The following is a 10,112-nucleotide window of genomic DNA, read 5'->3' as shown; positions in this document are numbered from 1 at the left end:
ATATATTTATAATTAAGTAATGTAAACTGAAATTGAACCAGTACTGTTGCCAACATCATAAAAACATTGACTACTAGGGTTAAACCTCACAAAGGGTATATATGATAGAACAAACAAGGCTAGTCATCAGAGAAAATGCCCATTTATTGAGGAACAGCTCTGCATATTTATAGAGCTAGGGGTGGTTTGACAGTTATGACAATTTAATGGTTGAACAGTTTGACAGTTGGCATGGGGAGCTTTCTGAATGGTGGGTAAGGATCATGTGAGTCAGCAGGGCTAGTCTGATTGGTGAGTAAGGATCATGTGAGCCAGCAGGTCTAGTATGATTGGTGGGTAAGGATATGTGAGTCAGAAGGGCTAGTCTGATTGGTGGGTAAGGATATGTGAGTCAGAAGGGCTAGTCTGATTGGTGGGTAAGGATCAAGTGAGCCAGCAGGACTCACCATTGGACGGCTCTTCTTGGGGGATGGGGAAGTTAGTTAGTCTTTGGAGCTGGGGCAACTCCCAACAATATAAATCTTGTATTACAAAAAATTATTGAAAATTAAGTTTTAAACAAATGCAAAGATATGCAATGATCATGGCTAGAGAAGCAAAATTGTGAAGATTTCTCTTTTCCCTAAATTAGGATCTAGATTTAATATAATTCAAGAAAAAAAAATAGCATAGTTTTTCACTTGAATTAACAAGCTATTCTGAAGTAAATATAGAAATGTAAAGAGCTATAGTAGCCAAAAGAACACCATGTTGGAGGACTTTAACTATCCCACATTGAGTTTCATTATGAAGATGGTGTGGTATTAATCTTAAAATGAGTGAATAGACCATTGTCAAAGAATACAACATTTATATGTGTATTACATGTTTTTTTTTCAACAGATGTCCAAAAGAGATTCATAGGAAAACGTATATGCAGTTCAACTGATGCATTTTGGAAAATTGCTTAAACAAATCATTAAAATCATTATAATTAAAAAATGATAAATATTTGATTACATAAAAAATAAGAACTGCTATTTGAAAGATATTGTTGGCAATATAAAAAAAGACAATCCATAGGTTGGAAGAAAATATTTAAAAATAATGTACCTGGTGAAGGATATTTAACCAGATATTTAAAAGAGCTCTGAAAATTTCATAAGCAAAAACAACGCTGTTTTAAAAAATTTCAAACTTGTACTTCAATTTTAAATAATGTACAGATGGCAAATAGAATCATTAGAAAGTTCAACATCATGTCATGATATAGTCAATAATAGCAGAAAATAAATTAAACAACATTTGATATCCACTTACATTCAAAAAGTATATATTTCTTGGTAAAATAAGTAGTCCTGTAACATTTGATATTCTATTAAGCTATTTTATTTATTATATTTCAAGGTTAGAATCATTACCATTACAGAGCTGGGGATGTGGCTCAAGCCGTAACGCGCTCCTCTGGCATGCTTGCGGCCTGGGTTCGATCCACAGCACCACATACAAACAAAGATGTTGTGTCCGCCAAAAACTAAAAAATAAATATTAAAATTCTCTCTCTCTCTCTCTCTCTCTCAAAAAAAAAAATCATTACCATTACAAATAATTTATGAAAAAATGTTGCCATATATCTCTTATACTAAACAGCATATTACTGGAAGTAATAAAAGCAGACAAGTAAAATAAAGAATCATCATTATGATTGAAAATTAAGTAGCAAAATTTTATCAGGCAATAAAAGCTTCTTCAGGCAAATGCCCAAAGCTAAAAAAAAAAAATAGCTGACTACAAGAGGCACTTATAAAATTCAGCATCATTCCTTTGTCTCTGGAAATAACAATATTGATGATGTTGTATAAAATATCCCTTTTATGATTATTGAAATATACCAATAAATATGCTGGATGGAAATTCTTCATATCTTTAAAATAATACTACAGGTTTGCTGTAAGAGAAACAGAACAATTAACTTGAAGTTGAAACCCAGAAACAGACTAAAATATATATATCAACTTAAAATAGATATTGCATTATGTATCATGTATCAAGGGGACAGAAATTGACTCCTGTTTATATACTTCTTAACAAATGAGAAAGTAAAATTAAGTAATCACTTCACTTTACACATCTTTATGATATTATAGATGGAAATCCCAAATAAAATGTTTAATGATATACCAAAAATGACAAATAAGTTCAAATTTAACTGTGTCAGAATTTAATCTAAGACATATCACAAAGACATGAGTCAGTAATTTAATGATAAAATATCTTATTTTCAACATGTGTAGTAAATTAGGGTTGATACATTATAAGGAATCTATCTAATGAATATGAGTACCAAATTGAAAGTGGGATGAGATTTGGGAGTTTATACAGAGAAACTTTTATTGTCACTAATTATGTTAAAATATGGTAAACGTAAAATATTTTAAATTTTGATTGCTATCATATTGAAACACATGGATTTTGTTTCATACACATTAAGCGAGTTAATTTGCAGTAAACTAAATAAATATTTTTTTCTGCCTTATTTTAGGGCATAGAAAGAGCAATAGAAGAATCAGAGATCTCTGAGAAGTAGAAAGAGAAATAACAAAAGAAAGCATTAGAGCTGGATATATGAGATCAAGAGGAATGATATACCATCATTATAAGAGATAAATAATAGATATAAGCAGGAATATTTTGCATTATGTTATTTAAAAATAACTGTGAGATACTGTAATCTCTGAATTGTTTTCATTATTCTTTTTGACTATACTGTAAGAAAAATTTCTCTCTAATACTTAAAATATAATTCAAACGAATGCTCTAAAATTGTTTCCAAGGCTAAAAAAAAATCAACAAAAAAAGGAAAATAAAAAAAAGGAGTAAAAGAAAAGAAAACTTTATATGCAAAGAATTATTCTAAGGTAAAAACATTTTATGTAATAAATGTAAGAAAATACATAATTATTTCAATAATTTTGGGAGGTCCTGAAATTTCTTGAGGACTATGTAGTCCATCATTGTTCAAATTTCCAGTTTGGGTATTAATTCAATAGCATAAACTTATAGACTTGTGCAAAATAAATTTGATAGGAATCAGACATTCTTTTGAAGGTCTATAGCTCCCACTTAGCTATTATATGACTAATACACATGTAGATTTGAATATTTTATATTTTTAGTATATTTCTTGCAGGATTTAAAATAAAACCCCCCAAATCTGTAAGCTTAATGTAAAATTCTAAAATTTTGTGTTCCTAAGGTGAAATAATTAAATATTATTTTTAAGGACTATGCTTCAATAGTGCCTGGAAAGAACAGCATTTTATTAAAGGAATATGTTCTTCTTGGTAACTCAGAAACAAAATATGTTCAATTAGGAAATGCATAATATTGAAGTATAGATAATTTTTAAAGTACATATATATTTTAAAGAATATATCTCTGTGTATGTATATGTATATAATTGCAAACCAGAGAAAATCTGAACAAGGCTCAAATGTTACATAATTCTTCCTGCTTTGAGTGCATGTGAATTTTTTATTAGGTATTTCATAATATCCAAAGATGAAATACTTCATTTCCTCCATTGGATTATTGAATATATGTATCTTCTTCACTCCCAGGAAAGTTCATGAAGTAGAAGAGTAATGAATCAATGGCTGATATGCCTCCATTATATGCTGCAAAACAGTACCATCCTCTGGCCAATATTTAATAGTATCATAAGTAATTCTGAAAGTAAGTTAAGGAAATATCTAAGAAACAAGAGCCAGTTTTGTTAATTTTTTAACAAGAAATTAGCGTATTTTCAATTGCTGCTATCATTTAGAAAAGAAAAAAATTAAATAAAAAGTTACTATTTTTGTTTTTATATTGGTAAAACATAACTTGATGGTATAGGTCAGTTTTCCCAATGAGTCTGGTCTCAATGGGACTTAGCCCCAGTCACAAGGATTGTTTGAATGTATGGAGTTCTTGGGATTTCAGAACATTTGTCATACAACTTTATTTTTTCTGTTTTTAGTTTTATTTTTTCCATATATTTTTATTGGATATATCCGAGTAACAGCCAAATAAGATTCTCAGATGAAATTGAGGGTCTAAAAATGGTCTAACTACCATGGAAATATATATGTATATATTCTGTAGTCTTGGTAAGACACTGTATGTTTTAGCTTCAAAAATGATCTTTCATCAAAAGGGTCTGCAGAGCCTCTTTGTAGTAGATATTGATTTGCTTAACAATTGGTTCCAAATATAGCAAAAAAAAAAAAAAAGACTTTTGATCTCAATGGCAGAAATGTTTTATTCCATAATTATTTTGTAACTGTGACAATCAATGAATATTAGTTAATAATGTTGTAATTATGAATATATGTCAAACTTTCTTAAATATATATAATATAAAAATCTATACATTCAAAACTGTACAATAGAAAAAAATTTAAAAGATGAATGAACTTGTGGTTAAAATTTTTTTATATAAAATAAAAGGAAGTAATAGCTATAGGATATTCAGATACTATACATGTTGATAAAAATAAATATGCTTCTATAAATTAATGAAATATTGAAAGTAAATATATATGAAAAATAGAGCACAAAACTAAAGTATCAATTTTTATAATACTAAAATATCAATTTTTGTTCAAGGAAAGTAAATCAATTTCTTTTTTAAAAAATATTTATTTTTTTATTTTTATTTTTTTAGGTGGACACAATATCTTTATTCTTTATTTTTATGTGGTGTTGCAGATCGAACCCAGCGCCCCACACATTCCAGGTACTACTGCTTGAGTCACATCCTCAGCCCCTCAATTTCTAAGTCTTGTAGTTACTATTTTAAAAAGTAGTGTCTGGCTGGGATTGTGGCTCAGTGGTAGTGCACTTTCCTGGCATGTGTAAGGCACTGGGTTCAAGCCTCAGCACCTCATAAAATGTAAATAAATAAAATAAAAATTTAAAAAAGTAGACTGAAATCAAATTCCCTAGTTCAATAAAACACAGAAAATGGATAAATTTGTTAGAGCCATAAAAATTTATATATTGTTTGTCACACTAACAAAATTATCCATTTTCTGTTTTATTGAAGTATTAAGCAGAAAAATTATCCATTTTTCTGCTTAAAAGTATTGGTATTATTTTTTTAGATAGAGCCATAAAAATTTATATATTGTTTGTCACACTATCTAAAAAAATAATACCAATAGTTTTAAGCATTGACACATCAAGAAGGTTAGAATAACTTTAATAAATGAAATATAACATATACCCTGAAATGTATTGATCATTCTGGTATTTACAATACAGAATCACTTGCAACAATTTCCATATATAAAATTATAGAATTAAAGTATATATCTGTATACATATCTATATATCCATCTCTCTCTCTCTCAGTATATATATATATATATATATATATATATATATATATAATCTATTATAATAAATATTTGTGTATACTGGTATGACAAATATATGTACCATTTATTTGTTAATTTGGCACATGAGGTTCATAATATGTTTGGTTTTATTTCTCATTAAATTAACAAATATTTGGTCAATTTTAATAATGTTTGAAGAACAGTTTTACATAATTAAAATATGACATCAAATATAGCATAAATTAAGATTTAATTTTAAAAGATAATGAATAACCTAAAGAAAAGCTCCTAAAATATTGTTTTGTGAGGAGAAAAAGTATCTATCCAGAATGATTGTAAAGTCATGTTTCCTGTGACAGTGAGGATTGTGTCTTGTTTATCAATTCTTCTCTAATGCCTAGGAGAGTATTTCAAAAAGATAGCTCCTAAGTAAATATTTGTTGACTGTATAAATGAGCAGCTAATTTATATAGTGCTAAAAGTATTGCATTTTATAGGTAAATTTAAGAATAAAGGAATTTCGTATGTATCAATTAATTTAATAAACATTCACTAGTGAAATCAGCAAACAAACCAAAAACAGAATTATAATGTATAAACATAAAATTCCTTTTTGTTCTTTAAAAATTGAGGTACAGGAAACCACATCAATATATCTCACTGAAGAATTAATTTTATTTCATTAGTTAACAGGTATCTGTGCCAGGTATTGTTTCAGATGCTGAGATTACAAATTATGAACATAGTCATAAATTCTTGCTTCTACTTAGAGTTTATTTTTCAGTGGTATGAGTCATAAAACTCAAAATCAAAAGTTAAATCTGGGCCTAGTGTTGCCTCTATTCCCAGCTGTTTGGATGGCCGAGGCAGGAGAATACCTTGAGCCCCAAAATTGAAACCCCTATGGGAAACAGACAAATAAATTAACTATCACAAATGCCTATCTAAAGAAAAGTAACTGATTTATAGAAGTATTGGTTTGAATATGAAATATTCCTGAAAATCTCATGTGTCAATTCAGAACTGTTCAGAAGTGAAATGAATCAGTGGATTTGTCCTTTTGATGAATAAATAATTTGAATGGATTAGTATGGTTTGTAACTGCCCATAGTTGGAACATGGCTAGAGGAAGTAGGTCACAGGTATCATACTTTCATTGCTGGCTCCTCACATTTTCTCTTCACCTCCTGAATGCCATGGGGTGACCATCTTTCCTCCCTATGCTCTTCCACCATTATATTCCACCACACTGCAAGCCCAAAGCAATGCAGTCAGCCAACCACGGACTGAAAATGTGAGACAAAATAAATTATTCCTCCTCTAAATTTTTTATTAGGTATTTTAGTTACATTGACAAAAAGTTGATTAACACTTTTGTTTAATTCTCTGTTTGGCATATAAACTCTTTCTGTTCACACTGCTGGACGAACTTTCTGAACATCATTTGGTTTTGAATGCTGGTAAGTTTGGGAATCATTCTTCACCTAAATAAACAAGTTAATTTGTGAAGAATTTTTTGTTTTTCATTTTGCAACAAAATTTTCCTATGCTTTTAAAACAACCTTTTCTTTCTCATACAAAATATGTAAAATATGTAGCCTCAATCTTTCCTTATGTATTCATGTGTGTGTGTGTGTGTGTGTGTGTGTGTGTGTGTACACATTTTTATAAAATCCATTGTTATGGTTTAAATATTAGGTGACCCCCAAAAGCTCAGGTATGAGACAATGCAAGAATATTCAGAGGTAAAATTATTAAATTATTAGAGCCTTAATCTAATTAGAAAAATATCCAATAGTAAATTCACTAGGTGGTAAATGTAGGCAGATAGGGTGTGGCTGGAGGAAGTAAGTCATTGGGAGCTGCTTTTGTAGTTTATATTTTATACATGGTGAACAGAGTAGAGCCTTCTCTTTGATTCCTGGTTACCATTTCCTGAGCTGATTTCCTCCATCAGGCATTTCCACCATGATGTGCTGCATCACCTAGGCCCAGAGATATGGAGGAGTCAGTAAACAGTAGACTGAACCTCTGAAATTGTGATCCAAAATAAACTTGTCCTGCTCTAAATTTTTATCATTATGTGTTTTGGTCAGTGTTGAAAAGCTAACTGAAACATCCATTAACAGATACTTTAAATACAAGTTAAAAACAAAAATCAAACAGCAAAGAAAAACAGCTAAACTAAATTTATTGTATCTTCTTACATCTTAAATCAATATTTTTCATAATGTTTGTCCTTTAAAACTTCACTTACAATAGAATACTAAATGGTAAATTTTATGTATCTGCAAATATTTTCATTTTGCATTTATTTTTGAAGGGTGTAATTGTTAATTTATATACCTCTGTAGGCAATTACCAGTGATAGTTCTTTTTGTCTCCTCAGGAAAAAAGACAACCTTTTGTCCCCCAATTTTTTCATTGCTGTTCCTACCAGATATGCTGTCATTTTAACCATATTTTTTCTAATTCATTATGTTTTTCCCTTTGACTTTTAAAAATTATTTTTTCTCAAATTTTTAGTTTCAGAAGACTAAGGAAACAAGACATTGTGATTGTTATTAGTATTATTCCTTTGATATAACATTAAAAGCATGCTTTTAATTTTGTTTTAATTAGTTGGGGAAATCCTGTAACCATTACCTCTTTATTTTTTGTTCTCTCTTCTCTATGTCCTCACATTTGTTCTCTCAATGTATGATCACATTCACACACACACACATACACACACACACACACACACGTGCGCGCGCGCGCACACAATCTGTTTCATTTTTTTGATATTTTCTTGTTATATTGTCTTATAAATGAATTTTTCATATATTTCTTCCACATCTTCTACATCACCTATTACATCTTTACAATTTTCAGTCATTTATATTGACTTTTGTTAGCAATTGTATATTTTGATAAATTACATTTTTTTGCTTTTTCTTGTAAACTCATCATTACTGACAGGTTCTTACTGTTCTAATAGCTTTGTACTTCTATTCATTATTCCCTTCAAGATCACACACACAATTTTGTTTTCTAAATATAGCAGATACAGCACATCTTAGTCCATTTTGCCTGCTGTTACAAAAATGCCATAAACTTGTACTTTTATAAACATCAAGAATCTATTTATTATAGGTACAATGGTTTGAATTGTAAGATTCAGACACAAACAGATTGAAGGTCTGTTCTCCATTCTTGGTGCCGCTCATCTTCTGGATTCAGGGAGATATATCAGGAATAATCTATTATTGCAGTGATAAAGTACAAAAAATATATATAAACAATGAGACTTCATAAAATGTTAAGATTGTAATTAACACTGTCATTCTGCCTACATGTGTCCTCACTTGGTAGGGGAGGAGAATGAGAGCTCTTGAGCCTCTCTTTGAAGGTAGCTAGCTCCACTCATTAGAGATGCACTACCATGAGCCGCCATCTCCCAAATACTCTATAACAATGATCCCACAATGGAGATTAAGTTCAGTGTTTGAATTATGATTGACATAGAATAGCACGCTGTATCCCAAGTATAAATTTAATCTAACTATATTACAAGATTTGTCAAGGTTAGAATAAATTTGTTTGATATTTGGGAAATTGTGGTGGGTATATTGGGTTATTTTCCAAAATTTTTACGGTGTTTAGCTTGTCATATAACTGAATTGTTCATATATATATGAACAATTATATATATATATATATATATATATATATATATTTAAATATATTTATGTATTCTATAATATACATAATATATATAATATATTTTATTATAAATATATTTAAATATATTTATGTATTCTATAATATACATAATATATATAATATATTATATTTTATTATAAATATATAAATATATTTATATATATTTTCATATATATATATATATATATGTCCTACAACATGGTACTAGAATTTGGTGAGGGTTTTCATATTCTTTTGTATCATAATGGAATATGTGTATATATATATATATATATATATATATATGAGAGAAGAAGAGAGAGAGAGAGATACTTTGGCTCTTTGACTTGTTCTCCAGTTGATTGTAAGTGAAGCTACAATAATTCTGACTCTGAGGCTTTATGAAGTTTCATAGGTTTATATATATATATATTTTTTTACCATTAAAGTGACAAAAGCACTCCTCATATATCTTTCTGATTACTGAGAGTGAGAGCCACATAGAACAACAATTGCCCAACTCATTCTCAGAAGATGCTCATAGCACAACTGTGCCACTCAAGCACTTGATGCAAAATCTGAAGCAGAAATTTTCCAGATTGTCTACATTCCAGTAAGTATAAAAACAAAATTATATTTAAGTTTTTTATTTCCCTTATTTTGCAATGATAACAACTGATAAATCATGTTTGATGTCAAAAAGCTTTGTGGATGTCAGAAAGTCATTTTCTGGAAGTTTTCTTCTAAATACTTTTTTTACTATGGGTAGCTGAACACTGGGATTTCCATTCAACTAAGCTACTACTAACTTCTCTTTACATGCTTTAGTTTTCAGCCTATTTGTGGCTGTATTGGTTAATATCACCAAGTCTAATGTTGTTATAATATAGAGTGTTCATCCCTTGTGGATGTAAGATTAGATCAGGTTCACTCATGTGCCTTTTCCTATTTCTCTGAAACAAATTCCCTGAACTCATTTCTCTGGATTATGTGCATTCCATCTTCTTTTCCAGTACACAGAAATTCAGGTTCTTTGCTGCCACTGTCACAGTCAAGGCTACCGTT

This window comes from Callospermophilus lateralis, chromosome 10 (genome assembly GCF_048772815.1).
Source record: "Callospermophilus lateralis isolate mCalLat2 chromosome 10, mCalLat2.hap1, whole genome shotgun sequence".
In the NCBI taxonomy this organism is placed as follows: Eukaryota; Metazoa; Chordata; class Mammalia; order Rodentia; family Sciuridae; genus Callospermophilus; species Callospermophilus lateralis.
This window is presented reverse-complemented; position numbering follows the sequence as displayed.